We start from the raw sequence: 19,279 nt of genomic DNA, 5'->3' as shown, positions 1-19,279 counted from the left end.
GAGCGGGGCACAGAAAGGGATTGGCAAGAATACCAGAGGCGCAAAACACCAGCTACTGGTAGACAGAACAGTCAGCCGAGACTGCAAGACCAGACTGACCAACCTGTGCACTGCCTGGATTGATTACAAGCAGGCCTATGACTCAATGCCCCACAGCTGGATACTGGAATGCCTAGAATTGTACAAGATCAACAGGACCCTAAGAGCCTTCATCAGGAACTCAATGGGGATGTGGCGTACAACACTAGAGGCCAACTCCAAGCCCATAGCACAAGTCACCATCAAGTGTGGGATCTACCAAGGAGATGCTCTGTCCCCACTGCTGTTCTGCATAGGCCTGAACCCCCTCAGTGAGATCATTAACAAGACTGGCTACGGATACCGACTACGAAACGGAGCGGTTGTCAGCCACCTCCTGTATATGGATGACATCAAGCTGTATGCCAAGAGTGAACGAGACATCGATTCACAGATACACACTACCAGGCTATACAGCAATGACATTGGGATGTCATTCGGGCTGGAGAAGTGTAGTCGGATGGTAACAAAGAGAGGGAAGGTAGTCAGAACTGAGGGGATTGAACTACCAGAAGGCAACATTGCAGACATAGAGGACAGTTACAAGTACCTGGGGATCCCGCAGGCAAATGGGAACCATGAAGAGGCCGCTAGGAAAGCTGCAACCACCAAGTACCTGCAGAGGGTCAGGCAAGTCCTGAGGAGTCAGCTGAACGGTAAGAACAAGATCCGGGCTATCAACACCTACGCCCTGCCCGTGATCAGGTACCCTGCTGGGGTAATAGGCTGGCCAAAGGAGGAGATAGAAGCCACTGACATAAAGACAAGAAAGCTCCTTACCATGCATGGAGGGTTTCACCCCAAGTCCAGCACCCTGAGGCTGTACGCTAAGCGGAAGGAAGGGGGCCGAGGACTGGTGAGTGTCAGCACCACAGTCCAGGATGAGACAACGAACATCCAAGAATACATTGGGAAGATGGCTCCAACTGACCGAGTGCTCAGTGAATACCTCAGGCAGCAGAAACCCAAGAAAGAGGAGGGAGACGAGGAACCATCATGGAAGGACAGGCCCCTGCACGGTATGTACCACCGGCAGATAGAGGAGGTGGCTGATATCCAGAAATCCTACCAGTGGCTGGACAAAGCTGGACTGAAAGACAGCACAGAGGCACTAATCATGGCAGCACAAGAACAAGCTCTGAGTACAAGATCCATAGAGGCTGGGGTCTATCACACCAGGCAAGACCCCAGGTGCAGGCTGTGTAAAGATGCCCCTGAGACAATCCAGCACATAACAGCAGGGTGCAAGATGCTAGCAGGCAAGGCATACATGGAACACCATAACCAAGTGGCCGGCATAGTGTACAGGAACATCTGTGCCGAGTATAACCTGGAAGTCCCGAGGTCAAAATGGGAGATGCCCCCAAGGGTGATGGAGAATGACCGAGCTAAGATCCTGTGGGACTTCCAGATACAGACGGACAAAATGGTGGTGGCTAACCAACCGGACATAGTGGTGGTAGACAAACAGGAGAAGACGGCCGTAGTGATCGATGTAGCGGTTCCGAATGACAGCAATATCAGGAAGAAGGAACACGAGAAGCTGGAGAAATACCAAGCGCTCAGAGAAGAGCTCGAGAGGATGTGGAGGGTGAAGGTAACGGTGGTCCCCGTGGTAATCGGAGCACTAGGTGCGGTGACTCCCAAGCTAGGCGAGTGGCTCCAGCAGATCCCGGGAACAACATCGGAGATCTCTGTCCAGAAGAGCGCAGTCCTGGGAACAGCTAAGATACTGCGCAGGACCCTCAAGCTCCCAGGCCTCTGGTAGAGGACCCGAGCTTGAAGGATAAACCGCCCGCAGGGGCAAGATGGGTGTTTTTTTTTTATATACTGGGATCATATTGTAACTGATTGCAACATTAATTTTTTTCTGGATCTAATTAAATGTAATTATTCACAAATCACTTTAATCACGTTAATTCCCAACACTTCTCTCATGTTATATTCAGTTCCTGAAAGCTTAAATTTGTTGCAGCTGAAGTCTTTTTGTCTTTTAGCTGTGCTGCATTCTGATCTACTGAGACTATTCTTGCCAGAGGCTGTTATCTACTTTAGGTCAGCTCTGAGGAGAAACAGGAGACACGCTTTAATTCTTCATTCATTAAGTGCCTGTTTATGGTGTTGTTCCCCTGCAACACTGACTAGTGTCAGTGCGTGTGTTATCCATCAGGGCATATTTGGGCTCACACACTTCTGAGCTAGTTCTGTGTTAGATGCCTGCACTCTGAGTGCAGTTAGTTCTGAGCTCATTAGAACACAGTTCAGAAAGGAAATTGCTTATGAATCTGCAGCCAGGGGTGAAAGAAAGAAAACAAACAATGCTGTGCACAGTTCATTGTTTCAAGAGAAATTATGCAGTAGCAAAAGATTTAGTTAGCGTTAGTGGATAAGACAATAGAAATATTCCCATAAAATGAAGTCAAATGAATGACAGAATATTAACTAAATATAATATTTTACATTGAGAAATGTAATATTTGTTTATGTGTACTGAACTTTACTCGTTGTAGGATATTTGTCTGGCTTTGTGTGGAAGTTTTTTTAACCTTCAGGGTTTTTTTTCATATATCTCTTGACCTCCTGAGCAATTTTATATTTTTAGAAATTATTATTTAGTAGTTGGGCTTTTTTCAGATCTTGTGTATAAAGACTGGGAGTATAAGAAATGCTTTTTCCTAATAAATGTTGGTATTTGTTTTCAAATGGCAGCTATCGTTGTGCTTGTAATAAAGAGGTTTTGCAAGAAAGTTTTCACAGGACAGCACAGACAAACTTTTTTTTAACCCGCTGATTTAATAGCTTTTATAACCAACATTAGCAGCGACAACTTGATGTAATTGCTTTCTGTATGACTTTATGATTCATATCAAGACCCTTGAGGTATTTGGTATACGGAGGACTTCATGGTGGCTACGAAGCAAGCCCAAATCATCACCCCTCCACTACTGTGTGTGGCAGTTAGCATGACGTGCTTTTTCCGACATGCTGCGTTTGAATTATGGCAAAACATAACTACTTTGGTCTCACTTACCTAAAGGGCATTGCTTCAGAAGTCTTGTGATATATTCAGATTCAGCTTTGCAAACATGAGCCATGCTGCCATGTTATTTTTAGAAAGAAGAGGCTTTCTCTGGCAACTCTTCCAAACAAGCCATTCTTGTTCAGTCTTCATCTAGTTGAACTATCCTGAACTTCAACATTTAACATGGTAACTGAGGCCTGAATGGTTGAGACCAAAAAAATGCCCAAACTTTGGCTTTTATAGAGGTGCTTGCGCTTGCTGATCAGTTAATCAAGAGCTTTTTATTAGCAGCACCTGGCTACAAATTACCCTCTTATTACATATGAAAGTGGTAAGGGTGTAGTTAGTTGGCACAGGACGGTGAGAGTTTTCTTTTTCAGATGACTGTACATTAGTTGGCTCTATTGGTGTAAAGGTTATCAACGATCATTTGTTGTCAAAACTCCACACTTTACTTCCAGTTACTCAGGATATCAATAACAGACAAACAGACAACTATAGTTTACAGCATCTACCATCCCACTTATTCTGTTAGTGTAAGAGTAGCCTGCAAAGGCTGCAAAAGCACAAGTGGCTTTCAGAAAAGATCTTAGTTTTTGTTTTACCAGCACAAGAGTGCAAGTTCCTCTCTGTACACTTTCATGCAGATTTTCGAGGTATTTGGGAAATAGGCTGTTCCAGGATCTCAGGGAACTTGCCAGTTCTTCTGTGGATTTATGTCTCAATTTCTTTTGCCTCTTCTTGCAGTGACAGGCCAACACAGAGATGTTAAGATCAGGGCTCATTGAAAGTCTTATATAATGTAACCAAAACAAAAGGAAAATCAAATACCGGTGTGACACACAATTTTTGTTTATCACACTGTCAAAAATAACAAAAAGCAAATACAGCATTGTGCAAAACTTATGAGGCACCTGTCATTTCCTTATATTTTGCTGTAATGTTTTTTAAGTGGTCTTGAGTAACAGTTCTCCAGTCTAACTGAAGGACTATAAGAAGTTTTTTTTATAGCAAAATATAAAGAAATGAGGGGTGGCTCAAGACTTTTGCACAGTATTGTGTCTCAGTCAAGTTATGCAACACAGACTCATTCCATTTACTCTGCGTTCCTCTCAAAAATCCATTCTGAGACAGAAAAATTGCAGTTTCTTACTGAACATACTTCCTTATGTAGCTGTCCATAACATTACAATGCCTGTATGGAGATAAAGCAAAGGTTGGATAGCAGTGTAAAGGTACCTAAAACTCTTCACAGTATGGTTCCAGTAAGTTCATCAGTTCTACTGATCAGGCAATACAGAAAAAATGACGTAAGAAAAGCAAAAAGGCGCTCTGCTACGATTATAAAAATGCCGTTCTTGTACCTGAAATACTTTTTTTCGTTTCTCCATCTGCACGTGCTCTTCCAAAAATCTGAGGGGCAGAGTATGTGTTTCTAAAAGAGCATTATCACTCTTGCAATTTTCTCTGAAGGTTAAAAAAAAATAAAACCTTTTGCCAGTCATCGACCACCACCACACCTGCTGGGATAATCATTCAGAATTATGATGCGCTCATTTCGCACCTCTCAAAATCCAATTTTGGTGATTACATTTTGTGGCTGTGCACTCTATCAGTGGTTCAGAAGCTCATTTGACATTACCAGGTAATGGACTACAGTCTTTACAGTCTGACCAAACCTACCTGAGTGCACTGTGGGTTACAAGGTGCAAATTGTGCAAGACGACGTAATTTGGTTCATTGGGATCTGAAGGAGCAATTTGCCCTCAAAATTGAGCTTTTAACCCTCAGTTATCACTAAAGGCACATGACTAACGAGGGCTGGGATTTGGTTCCAGTCGAGTCATAACATCACCACTTCACATATGTCCTTCATGAAAACCTGTCGCACAAAAGAAAAAAAAAAGAAAAAGTTTTTGAACTTTTATGTTCCAGTTGTATTTTTTTTCTGCATGGTCTGAGACTATTTCATCTGGAAATCAATTAGTTGGTAAACTGAATAGATTCTGGGGGAAGTGGCCAGTTTTTTCAGGGCTTCCATTTTGGCTGTTTACACATGCTGAAAGCTTGCTCAAACATCATGGGTCAATATTACTTGGAGTACAGTCTGACTGCAAATGCAAACCGGAAAGCTTCCAGTACCAAAACAGTTGTCCATCGAACACAGATATCTCCATATACAGAGCCACCAACTCCAAACCTGACATGGAGTATAAGAATTTTTCACGGCAAAGAACAAACTGTGGAGACATAATTTATATGAAAACTACATTTTATTTAAGAATACAAATGTTGTATGTGCAGTTTATCAGCAATCTGCCCACTGGTGGACATGTTCTGTGTAAGTAAACCATCAAATAAAGTCATACATGTCCAAACAAATCCAAATGAGAAGGAGTGAGAGAGAAAGCGAGACACACAGATGTGCAACCCAAGTGACAAACATGAATCTGAATGAGCTGCTTCACTGATACAAGAAGTCTAGGGGTCAAGTGTCCTTAACCACTTGCAGCAAGTACCCTTTGTATCATAAGATATAACTCCCAGTACTTCCTTCCCTCCCTGTCTTGATGACCCAGCATCCTTGAATCCTGAGGAAGCACATTTAAGAGAACATCAAAGCCAGAACCAAAGGAATACAATGGATGAGCCATACCAGAATATAGCATTAGTTCCCAAGCCAGGGGAGTGTCTTTTAAGAAAAAAACAAATGCTGAAAAAATTCACTTTGAAAGCATTAAGCTACTAAGCTAAAAAAAAAATACAAAGCAAAACATAAAACATTTACATTCCAGAAAAAAGTCCCTTAGCTCACAAGCCTTGCATTGACCAAAAAAATTAAAACAACCCTAATATTTATGTATCATGACCATTTACATAGTAAACATATGCAAATTTAATTTTACTTGGATTAATAAGTTAAAAACAATATAGAGACATATTTTTCCAAGTGTGCCAACAATCCAGAATAGCCCTGAGACCAAACCTTCAAATGAATTTTTAAAAAGAGGCAAAACTGTAGTAAATGAGATTTTTTTTAATCAAATAGGGTTAATTTACAGTAAAGAAGCAGCAATATGAAAAATAAAAACAATGCCTTTTTTTCTCAGCCTAAACTTGAAGTTTAAAGGTTAACTGAACTGTGTGAATCTCTTTATTACACAAATATGCAGTCGACTACGCAAACTGTAGTTCAGCCATCAGTCCTACTATCTCCCGACAACTAACGAGGACTTTGGATGATGTGATGTTTTTACGGAGCCACAAAATCTGCAGAAGTAAGAGGTGAGAGTGGCTGGGTGGAACAAAAGAGACGTTTACTTGGCATTTACCATTCATTCAAGACTTGTTTTAACCACAGCTGCTGCCCAGCCTTGGGCCTATTGCTTAGTTATGCTATTGCTTGCATGGGGTTGTTTAAATGAGATGACAGATAAAATCAAAATACATCAATCTTTTAAACGGGAAAGTCAAAGAGGAGTTGTTCATATAACACTTGCATGCTTATTTGTATTATTCCTATATTAGATTCTGGCAGTTTTTTCTACTTTAAATGAGAAACTGATTCTTTTTTAAATTCTCTTTTAATTAATAATATGGATATTTGTGTGTGAGTGCTAAGACTGTGCTATAAATAGCATGTTCATGTGTAAAATAATGGTGGGAGGACAGTTTTTTCTTTGTTTTTTAAGATTGCATTTTTGTCCGGAAACAGCTGGCACAGAGAAAGGAGAAGTCCACTGTGCCCTGGGAGAGATGGATGCATCAGTAAGAGGAACACACAGGGTTATGCTGCCTTCAAAACTCACAACCCCAAAGATCTGCCCTCTAATTCACAGCTGGCCCCTGGGTCTGTTTATGACCAAGATGTTACATAAACTTATAAAACTAGCTTGTACATGACACTGCAGCTTCCAAAGATGTACTCGGGTCACATGCCCCTATATGTAATTCAAGACCTCTCTGTAAACTAAACATTAAAGGCCTGACAGCATCTCAATGTTGAGTTTAAAAAAATAAATAAAATGCTTCATAAATTAAAAAAGTCAATCAACATATTCCCAGATGTTTAACACCAAAACAAGGAATCAAAACTGCCCGACCTCCAGGCTGGCAGGGTCTTGTCAAGGTTAGAGGTTCACGTTGACCTCTGAAGCCATGGGACAGGGCATGTATCACATGCTGGCAGCTTTATAGAAGTGAGAGTGGGAAGTTGTTGCTCTTATTGTGGCAACCTGGCACATGAGGTGACACTGAGTGCACTGCTGGGCATTTCTGGCAGCTGGCTTCACACACTGGGTATCAGCAAAAAAGAAAAAGGAAAGATTATGACCAAATGATGACAAAAAATAGCATTTAGGGTTTACAACACTGAAGAAGGAACAGACGGATATTGGTTGATTTATTTTATAATATTTTCAATCTTCTAAAATAAAGGCCTGTTATTACTGGTTGAAACTTGAGCCGAGATCTCTCTCACTGTTCTTGCCACTGATAGACGCTGATCACACTTTTTACCTCAAATATATCAGGGGAATTTTAATCATCTTTATAAGTACATCTACACTTTTTCAAATCTATTTTGCTTTATTCCATTTACATTCTCTATCTTGTTTGCTGTCTATTCACCTGATTTAATCAAATAGCAGGACATTTTTTAACCATTGTTTTACATTGTTTTGATTAGAATTATTGTGCTTAATGACCAAGTAATATTTGTTGCATTACAATGTGTAATTTGGAGGCTGAGTTAATTGCAGTAAGATGTGCACAACACAATACATCAGATAGTTTGATGATGGTGATTATGGAGACTGAAAGAAGGGACTGTCTGCATGAGTCATTACAGAAACTAAGGGGGGAAAGTCTAGATGATAAAACATACAGCCTGATGGTCTGTTCTTTGAAATGCCAAAAGAACAACAGCAATTCATTCCTTCAGTGAATTCATGAATAATCAATCCCTATACTGCCACTTTCCGTTGCTCCTTTGTTACAAGGGAATTCTGCATGTTTTTTGGGAGTTTTACACCAGGGGCCTTTCCTGTCACAACCCCAAAGGGAACTGAGTCTCCAGCTGAAATCGAGTGACCTTTCACTTGCCAAGCAACTGTGTGAACCTAAACAGTATAAAGCCACTGAATATACAAACCCAAAATCCCCCTCATTAAATTGTGACGCTGCGTGAAATGTAAAAACAGAATGCAATGATTTCCAGATCTCATAAATTGGTATTTTACTTACATTTAAAGGAGGAAAAGTGCTGCTTTGAAATCAGTGACATCTCAAAAAAGTTGGGATAGGGTCACTGTGTTTACCAGTATGTAGCAGCCTCTTTTCTTTGAACAATCTATAAACATCTGGAACAACAGCTGTTGGACTTTTGGGATTGGAATGTAGTCCCATTTCTATCCAATATAGGATTTGAGTTGCTCAACAGCCCTGGGTCGTCTTTGTCATATATTTCATTTCATGAGGCACCAAAGTTTTTCAGCTGGTGAAAGGCCTGGACTGGAGGCAGATCAGTTCAGCACATGCAGTTGTAATACTGTAGCTGCAGTATGTGGTTTAGCATTGTCTTGCTGAAATACACTATTGTCAAAATTATTCACATGTTTGCCTTCAAACAAGAATGTGACCCATTCTTTCACAAATGTTTGTAGAAGCAGTCTGCATGCTTAGGTGCTTGATTCTTTTTCACATCCGGATAATGTGGCATTAATGTTTTCCAAAAAGAATTTAAAATTTAATTTGTCTCACCAGAAAATAGTTTTCCACTTTCTCCAGTCCCTTCTAAATAAGCTTTAGCTCAGAAGACAGCGATGTTTCTGGATCATGTCCACATGTGGCTTTTTTTTTTTTAGACATGGACAGATTTATTTAATCTCACACTAGGGAAATTCACTTGTTACAGCAAGGAACACAAGGGACAGGAGGAAAAAGTGAAATAGAGATATAGTGGGGGGAAGAAAAATACAGAATTATGAGAATAGTGTAACAAATAAGCCAAAATAATATAACATGTTCAGATTGTTAGAATAGAATAGAATAGAATAGAATAGATAGCAAACAGGAAAAATATATACAAAACAAGAGAAATATACACAAAAATAAGACAAATGCACTTTACTAAATACAGTATAAGTACATATAAAAAAGAAAAATCTATTAAAGTGCAGTGGGAGTGATAATAATACATCTATATTTTTCAACAGTCTGAATGCTGTTGGGATGAAGGACCTGCCATAGTGCTCAGTCCTACACCATGGCTGTAACAGTGTACCACAAGAGGAGCTGCTCAGGGCCTCGATGTGCCCATGGAAGGGCTGAGAGGTGTTGTCCATAATGGACATTAGCTTGGCTAATGTCCTCCTCTTACTCACGGTCTAGCAGACTGGCCAGGACAGAGCTGGTCCTCTTTACCAATCTATTAGTCCGTTTCCTGCTACCTTCACAGCAGACAACTGCATAAAAGACTGCAGAGGCTATCTCTGTGTCATAAAAAGTCCTCAGTAAAGTCCTACAGACCCCCAAAACCTCAGCCTGCCCAGCACATGGAGCTGACTCGAACAAAGCATGAGAGTTGTGTGACCAATCCAGTTTATTGCTAAAAGAACAGCCAGGAATTTGTACATGTCTATCACCTCAAAGGAATCCAATATTGGTTTGCACACACAGATTTCTCTTTTCTGAGACATGTTGCTGCTATCAAATTCAAAATACAACATTTTCTCATTTCTTTTTAAAATATATGTTATATGAGATTTGCAAATCATTGCATTCTGCTCTTATTTAGATTTTACAAACTTTTTCAACACTTATTTTTTTTAATCTTTCGTACATTTCAAGCAAAAATAAGTGAGGCTACTGGTAAGTTTGAAAATCATTACCATTGGTGACAAAGAAGTTAATGACTGGCACTGGCAAAAGTTCAAGTACTTTTAATGAAGACTTTTGAATTCCCCACAGGTAAGTAAACAATCCTGAAGCACCTCTATTTGTTTTCTTAGGGTTCAATTTTTTACCACCAGGTAGGTTGATTGTTTGATTGATTTTACCAGTTGCTGTGACAGGCTGTTTTTCCTAGTGATGGCCAGCACCTGGTAAATTCATAATGTTGGACTCGGGTGAGAATGTCTGGAAAATAGAGAAAGACAGGCAGGCTTCTTTAGTAAGTGGGCAGGCAGGCACACCAAGGTGGAATCTGCACTGTTTCACACTAAGAGGCCTGAATAATTAAACTGCCACAGTGAAAGCTTAACAATTCATGTATGGGAGGAGATGCCAGGGTAAATACTGCTGGAGAGGAGAATCAGGTGGAGACTGGGGCAGCGACGCCTACTTCTGAGAGGAATAAACAGAGTTAGTGTTCATACACACACACTGTTACCCCCTACCAGGGCCTCCAGTGAAACACACACACACACACACACATACAGGACCTAAGACGACAGCAGGGACAATAACAAAATCAACTTTAAAAGTATGGACAAATTACTTTACAAAAACAGATCTTGGAAAGACATTTTTAATATGCACTCACTTGTCACGTTGTTGCTGGGCTGATCTGAATATTTCACAAACTGCTGATCTAATCATCAATCATCTCCAGGTTTTACGTAGAGTGGTGCAAAAAAGAGAAACCAGCTAAGAAAATGCAACTGAAGCTACAAATCTCATTAAAACTGGACAACAGAAGATCGTTAAAACATCACCTGGTCTAATGCATCTTCATTTTCGTTGCAACAGTAGGATCAGAATTTGACATGAACAACATTAAATCCATCTTGCCTCAAACTGGTTTTGTGAGCATGACAATGAGTTCACTGTGCTCAAATGGCTTCCACAATCACAAGATTTCCAATTATGGGATGTGGTGAAACAGCAGATTCCCATTGCGTATGTGCAGCTGACAAATGCTGCAACGACAGTAGTGACAGAGACTACAGAGCGAGAGCATATTTCGAATTTTATATTTATATTCCTGTATATTCCTCCTCACATACAAGGTTTTGTAAAATCAGGCCGCATGTTATAGAAGACCTAATAGTACCGTATCACCTTGTTAGAGCACTTCGAGCAGACTGCAGGCTTACTTGTGGTTCTTATTAAGAAGAAGGCCTTTCAGGCTCCTTTTCTGTGGAACCAGCTCCCAGCTTGGATTTGGGAGACATACACCCTCTTTACTTTTAAGATATGGCTTTCCTTTTTGACAAAGCTTATATTTAGTGCTGGTTTAGGTAACCAGTTATGCATCAATAAACTTGGGCTGCTGGAGGCTTCCTGTGATGCACTGAGGGTTCCTCCTTCTCTCACCCCTTTTCATGTGTTTATACACCATTATTCATCTCTGGCTCTCTTCCATAGCATGTCTTTTGTGTTGTCTCCCTCCCCTCACCCCTAACAGATGGCTGCCCCTCCCTGAGCCTAGTTTGTCGGAGGCGTCTTCCTGTTAAAAAAAGAGTTTTTCCTTCCCACTGTCGCCAAAGTGCTTGCTCACAAGGAGTCGTCTGATTGCTGGCGTTTCTCTGTATTATTGTAGGGTCTTTACCTTACAATGTTAAGCGCCTTGAGGTAACTGTTGTTGTGATTTGGCGCTATATAAGTAAAACTGAATTGAAATCTGTGTTATGCTATCATGTCGATATGGAAAAAAATCTGTCAGGCTTGTTTCCAGCACCTTGTTGAATCTATGCTATGAAGAACTACGTCACTTCTGAAGACAAAAAGGGCTCCAACACAGTATTACCAAGATCTGAAATGTCTGCTCAGTGAATTTTTTTAGTGATGTTATTAAAAAATGCACTTCCTAATGATTTTACCCAGGTTCAGAATATAATTGATGCAACATTAGTCAAGAATAACTTGCACACTCTGAACATATGTTTGCGTTTTCTTACTTTTTCTGACCAAACAGCGAGTAAATGAAATAAAATGAGTAAAACCCACTAATAGGAAAAGCAGGTTATTAATTCTTCTCTGCACAAAAATCCCCCCCTGCTTTTTCTCCTCAGTTTGCTGAATGCATTAAAATTATTTCCTGGCTGTAGAAACTTCACATGTGTGTCAAAACCCTAATGGGACCTGCCTTGAGTTTTTTTCCCCCCTGCTGGCTGTTTTTGGACTTGTAATGAAATGGATTTTATATTAATAAATGCATTAAAGCACAACCACGAAATCAGCCAGTCACTCAATGGAAAAGGTCTGTCTGCAAATTATTTTTTTTCCCCTTGAAAGTGCTCATTTTCCTTTTTAACTTGAGTGCTGTCATGGACCACTACGCATTTATATAGCTGTCACAAATACATCCAAAAATCTTCCTCACATAACTGCATTTTCACCAAAGCGCCTGTTCACTGTTTTTTGTTAACAGATGCTATCGAGTTCCAGGCTGTGTGAGTGGACTCGGGAGGTAAAAGTTAGGTGGTGATATAACATAAAAAAAAAGACAAATGACAATTGAGAGTAATAACAGAGGAAGACTGGAAAAACGGGCAGAAAAGAAAAGGTTGCAGAGTGTGTGGGTGTGCGTACAAGTGTGTGTCAGCTTCATGTTCTTTTTTTTTTGCTGCTGGTTTCCTGTAACAGGCTGAAGAGGTTATTTATTGCAGGCGAGCTCCGTGCCTCGCATTCTCTTTGGGTACATGTTGTGATGTGGGAGTGAGGCTGTTCTTCAGAAAAGCAATTAAAACCATCCAGGTTTTAAAAAAATAAATAGCTAGCGAACCCACAGCCCACACAATTACTTAAAACCATGTTTTTAAGCTTTAATTCCCATAGGTTACATTTCGAGGAAAGTGGTGTTGTATTCAGAGAATAAAGATTACGATAATAGTAGTTATTTTTGTGTTTTTATGACTGCAAGTTGTAATAATATGGCTACCTTCCATGTACATCAGCAAACACATTTGTCCATTTTCTTTACTGCATTTCTAATGAAAAAGAATCCAATACCAAAATCATCTTATTCAAAGCAACAATCTCTCCTTGCTTCAAATCAGATTGAGAGGAATCGTGTAGGTATTTTATGCAGTCATAAGATTGCGTAAAATCAAGCGATTGGGTTTCCCTGTGAGCAAAGTTAAAAGCCATTTAATGATGTGGTGAGTTTCACTTTGCATATGAATCATGCAAACCAGGATCAGATTGAGACTCCAAATGATTTTATGTGATCTTGTTTTGCTCCACAGATTAAGGGAGACTGGCAACTTTAGACGCAGACACAATAACACATTGTGTTATATGACATCATTTTACTAGTACAAAGTGTAAAATGATGCACTTTATACTAGGAAGGCTGAACATTGTGTGAGATACTTTTAGACTCTTGGCAAGACTAAAGACTGACCTTGAATTACCATGTCAGGATTTTGTCTCTACTCAAAGGCAAGAAATATTCACTATCCTCCCTAAACAATAAAAAGTAGATGCCAGTGATCTGGACTTCATTTCTGAGGATGAGGATAGATAAAATCCTTAGCCTTCTTCTTATAGGACACACATCTGTCATTTAAAAAGGTGCAGACATGCTTTACACCTTCATTAGACTTTCAGTTACATTATTAAAGTGAAATAATCCCTGCTGACTTAATTTACACAACAGTCATTTTAGGACATTTTATATTGTAAGGTAAAAACAGTACAGCATCGTAATCACGTGGTGAGAAAAGAAAGAGGAGAAGAGAGTAGACAAACATTAATGATATTAGTAAAAATGAACTGGAAGTAAAAAGAGGGGAGAAGCTATAGCAGCATAACTACAGATGGTTGAGGGTCCATACGTCCATTCTCTTCCACTTATCCTTTTTCAGGGTCGCGGGGGAGGCTGGAGCCTATCCCAGCTGTCTTAGGGCTAGAGGCAGGGTACGCCCTGGACAGGTCGCCAGTCTGTCGCAGGGCTAACACAAAGACACGGACAACCATTCGCACTCACATTCACAACTATGGGCAATTTAGAGTTTCCAGTTAACCTATCCCCACTAACTGCATGTCTTTGAAGTGTGAGAGGAAGCTGAAGTACCTGGAAAGAACCCACACAAAAGCAGGGAGAACATGCTCCACACAGAAAGACCCCAGCCTGATGACTGAATTGAACTCAAGACCTTTTTGCTGTGAGGTAACAGTGCAAACCACCGTGCCATCGTGCCAGGGTCTCTATCAAAAAACTCCAGTTTTAACTGCAATCATAGGAAATTCAGATTAAAATGGCAGCGGTGACAGTGAGTCAAAACTGAACAAATTAAAAGCTAAATCACTGCTAAGCTGTGAGCTGCAGATTCGACAATGACCAGTGACCAATTTTAAATCATCAAAATATCTGCATAGGTTCTGAGTCATCCAGGTCATGCTAGCTTCAACAGCTTTAAAAAGAAGGTAAGTGGATTTCTTTAAATTTGTCCGTTTGTAAACAACCCTTCCCTTCAACACCCACTCAGGGGGCCTAAGGGGGCCTCGTGTATCCCCAATAGGTCACGTGATAGGGTGGGGCAAGCCGTCGCAGTCATTTCACTTGGTGTCACGGTGGAAAAACAATGTACAGAAATAGAATATATTCTATACATATTTAGTGTATCTATATAAAATATCTCTATGTGAATATAATGAAAACACACAAAAGGAACATACACTAACTACACATTAGAAATTTAAAAATATGTAAAGATTGTGAGAAAGTGATCCAAGGTCCCTGCTCTAGAATCAGATCTACCCATTTTCAGTTAAGAAAATCTGCACACCTCCCTAAACCGCAAGAAATCCTGAGCTATTTTAGGTAAAAGTGAGGGCAGGAGCAATAAGCTTTTCAAAAGCAGCATTTAACTTCAGCTACATAATTTTAGTTTCTCAAATTTAGTGAAAGGTGTTTAATTTCTCAAATGGCACCAAGCTAGAACTGACACAGGGACAGACCATAAGGGTGCAGCTTCCAGATAGTTCATCAAGATGCAATGGAAACCAAAGCAGAGCTATATCCACTGGGTCGCCAAGTCATGTGGATAATAAAGTTACAGTTAAAGTATGCTGGGGGTGTAAAGAAGGAAACATTTACAAGGAAGTTGGCTGTAACCACATAATGTACTTTTAAGGTAGAGATTCTTTATGTTGAGCAGCCCACCTGGAGGAATAGAAACTATTCTACCTCTTGACTGGATGCAGACCCCTATTTCCTGCTCGATAAAAACCTCAGAATGAAAAACCTCAAAAGCACTTCAGCATGAAAAAAGAAATGTACCAAGACAGACAAAACCAATGATTTTGCTCCATCCAGTGCACTCACCCACCACCAACTAGGACCTTTTACCACTTCTTAAAAGTGAAGTGTGCCCTTGTGAATTTACTTCTTGTCTGTCAAAGACTGCCAAGAAACCTGCCATGAATGTTGACTTTTTCTCAGCAAGTTAGCGTGTTTGTCCACTCAGAGCTGGCACTGACCTGATGCCGCGTCCTCTCAAAAAAGCCCATTCTGAATATTGTGGAATCAGCTATTAGATTTCATTATATTCCTCAGTTTTCCTTGAAGTTCAATTCTATGGTTTGTTTGTTTTTAATTACATGCACATACAACTTTATATTGATCGCATTGAAATGTAGCTGCACCACATCGGACACGCTTTATATTCACATTCACTCTCCTCCTCAGTGCACTGCTGCCCTGCATCGCTGCCTGCAGTTTTCCACGGCAGTTAATCTGCAGGCTCCAGGGAGGTATTCAGACAAAATGCACAAATTTAACATGAATCATAAAATGAGGTTGGTAAAAGACAAATGGACTGGTTTGTATATAGCACTTTTCTACTCAATTCAAGCACTCAAAGCCCTTTATACAACTTGCCTTATTAAAAGGTTCACACAAGCATTTTTTTTCTATGCCTCGGTGTTTCTATCACAGTCCAATGAAGGCATCCTAGAACAATAGGGTTTCCTAAAGGATGCTTTGGCCTGAAGACTGCAGCAGCCAGTGATCAAACCACCAACCTTCCAATTAGTAGATGACGTGCTCCACCTACTGAGCGTGGACGCCAAATGCAAACTATATTTTTTCGCTATAACAAAACATTGTAAAAATGAGTTGTCTCAGCCACACACCTGTGTGTTGTTCATTTTTCTGAAAAATCTCCAAATAGGGTTATCTCTAGCTCTATGTTGTCATTGAAAGACCCATTTGTTTTAAGTTTTCAACAAGAATCTGTTCACTTCCTTTAAATTATGGGGTTAATTGCTTAGTCCGTAACATTTTGCCTCCTGCACTGTATTTGAACGACTTGAGAGAATCCTGGTTTTTAAGTAGGATAACAGTGCACTCTAGTGGTCGGATTACCCACTTACACTGGACCACAGTTTAAATGACAAGGCGAGTGTTTTACGAGGCATTTCCTCAATTTCATGAGTTATTAAACAGCCACATTTATTAACATTCACAGAGAACAGCTGATTAGGAATACAGCAGTGCAGTGTTTTAAAAAATTGAAAAAATTACACAACGAGCTCTACCTATATGCTGATATGTGTGCTGCATTTAATCGTTATATTTCTTATCATCTATTGGTCATCTGACCTGATAAACTTCAATTAACATTATAACACAGGAGTGATTGTCTCTAAAAATGGGCTCCTGCACACTTGCAGACATTTTTCCATCACAACTCATGGATGATGAATGATTTGATTAAAGCTGTGAAAGCATTACTGATAACCTTCATGTGATATTACATTAAAGCCAATTTTCTATTACAATCAGGGACTTTTCTAACTGACCTCCAACCTTTGAGCAGTAGTGTGTACTGTATGCTTGTATGTAACTGTATCTGACCTGGATTTTATCACCAGTTTCAAATAAAGACTAAATTTTCTTTAAAGTCTGTCTTTAAATACAAATGAAGTTCAACTTTAGCAGCTGATGGTAAACTGGCCCTAACAAGTCCACTTTATTGCGTGCTCATTGACTTTCTCCTATCAGAGCTGTTTAACAAGTCCACTTTATACATGCTTATTAATCACGCTTATCAGTGGCTCATGGTTGCTTAAAGCCTATGTCTGAACTTGAGCACAGAGGCACAGCATCATTCAATCCTACCTGCTTCCTATCTTGGCAGCAGTTCAAGGATGACAAACTCCACTTTCTCTGCATCAAGACAGCTCATAACTTTTTAACAGTCTCTCCTGATAGTCTCATATCATCTGCTCTAATCAATAACCATACACTATAATTACAATGTAGACTACAGCTCAAAAGTCTGAGGTCAATTAGAAATGTCCTGTTTTCTGAATAGACTCAAATTTGGTGTCAGATTGAATCACAGCAATTAATCAAAATAATCATATAAATGCTTAATATTAACACTGATCACAAATCATGAAGGATTTTTAATAGAATATCTACAGAGGTGTTCAGAGACCCATTTCCAGCAATAATCCCTCCTGTGTTCAGTGGTGCATTGTCTTATCTAATGCAAGTTTAACACATTAAAAGCCTAACTTATCATTCAAAACAGCTTCTTAAGAGATTTTAGCACAAACTGAGACTATTGTGGTGATTAAAGAAACAATAAATGTGTCTGGATCATCCCAGTTTTTGTTTTTAACCTCATTAAACCAAGTTTACATTTTCCTCTAAAGGGGCTGCAACACCCAGCTGCACAAAACCTTCACTTTTTTAACAGTTTCACTCTTTGAATATTTTTCATTTCTTACAATCAGAATTCTCCAATAGATTTTTAGAAGAAAGTTATTTTCTTTCATGCATCACCAACTGAACCTTTTATGTTAACGTTTCAAGTTCCAACCTAACCTCATTTAATTTTGCTAGTAAAGCCTAACTTATCATTCAAAACAGCTTCTTAAGAGATTTTAGCACAAACTGAAACTATTGTGGTGATTAAAGAAACAATAAATGTGTCTGGATCATCCCAGTTTGATACATGGGATATTTTTTGTTTCATACAATAAGAGTTATCCAATAGGATTTTATAATAAAATGCTGCTTAAATAACATTAATTTTGCCACATTAATATTTGGATTAAATCCAATATATGTATATCTATATACTCCAAACCTGTGGCATACCCAACTGTACCATCCAAGAAAACTGAAGTAATTTTAAAGATTCTGTCCATCAACAGAATAGTTTTCAGTCCTATGCTAATGTCATACCTGAAAAGTTGATTTTAACGTAGATTATCCTTTTGACAGGAGTGTGTAATGTGTTTTCTTACTCACAGGTTTTGCCTTCTGCCTTCTGGTACCTTTGTTTGATACACCCTTTGCTCTGCCCCATCTTGTGTCCTATCCTCTGGTTTCCGCTGACATAATGGATCCAGCTCCTTCCTTGTTTCTGCCTTGAGTTGAAATCAAAATCATTATAGAGGTACGATAAATCAGGAAACGTCTTCAAGCTGTAACTACTGTTAATATTTTCAGACATATTCTAGCCCTTTAAATGTACTTGATTTGAGGAGAAGATATATTTGGTGTGACAACATAACACAGTATTAGTTTTATCCAAGATTAAATCACAGAGTCAAATCAAAGTTAGTTACCAAAACTATTATAAAACACAGTTATGTATCACATATTATAACTTTCTAAATGTTTCAAATTACATTCAGAAAATGCATTTTGAAAAATGCAAATCTGTTTGGCAGCATCAACTAGTTTAGTCAAAATACTAGCATTTTGTTACTACAAAATAAAGTCTTAACTCTTTCAGTGAATTATTGACACATCATTTAACTTAAAAAAATTACAAATGGAAATTATTCAGTACAAAATGAAAATACATTTAAAGAGTCTGATTACAGCAAAAAGACTGACATACCATCATAACTGCAGTGTAGCTAAATAAAAAAGTGGTTTACTTGGAAAAACAATGCTGGGGAAATAATTTGAGCCATTTCCTAACACTATACGGGAAATCTGAAAAGAAAAAGATCAGCAAAAACAGTAGATTGGTCTTACCTCTTCAAAGGTGTCCTCAGAAGTGTGATCAGACCTGCTCTCCTGCAGATATGGTGCTGTTATGCAGTAATGTCATAGCAACCAGAATTCCAAAATCCTAGTGATGTTTACTAGACAGGACCACTCTCTGGTCCTGTAACAGCAGGCATTTAACTACAAACCCTCATCGCTCCCATCAGTTTTGGTCCTTCTGCACTGCAGCAGAAGAGGATTAAAGTAGTTTAAGC

Source organism: Pelmatolapia mariae, linkage group LG15, assembly GCF_036321145.2.
Source record: "Pelmatolapia mariae isolate MD_Pm_ZW linkage group LG15, Pm_UMD_F_2, whole genome shotgun sequence".
NCBI classification, from domain to species: Eukaryota; Metazoa; Chordata; class Actinopteri; order Cichliformes; family Cichlidae; genus Pelmatolapia; species Pelmatolapia mariae.
Note: the sequence above shows the minus strand (reverse complement) of the source record.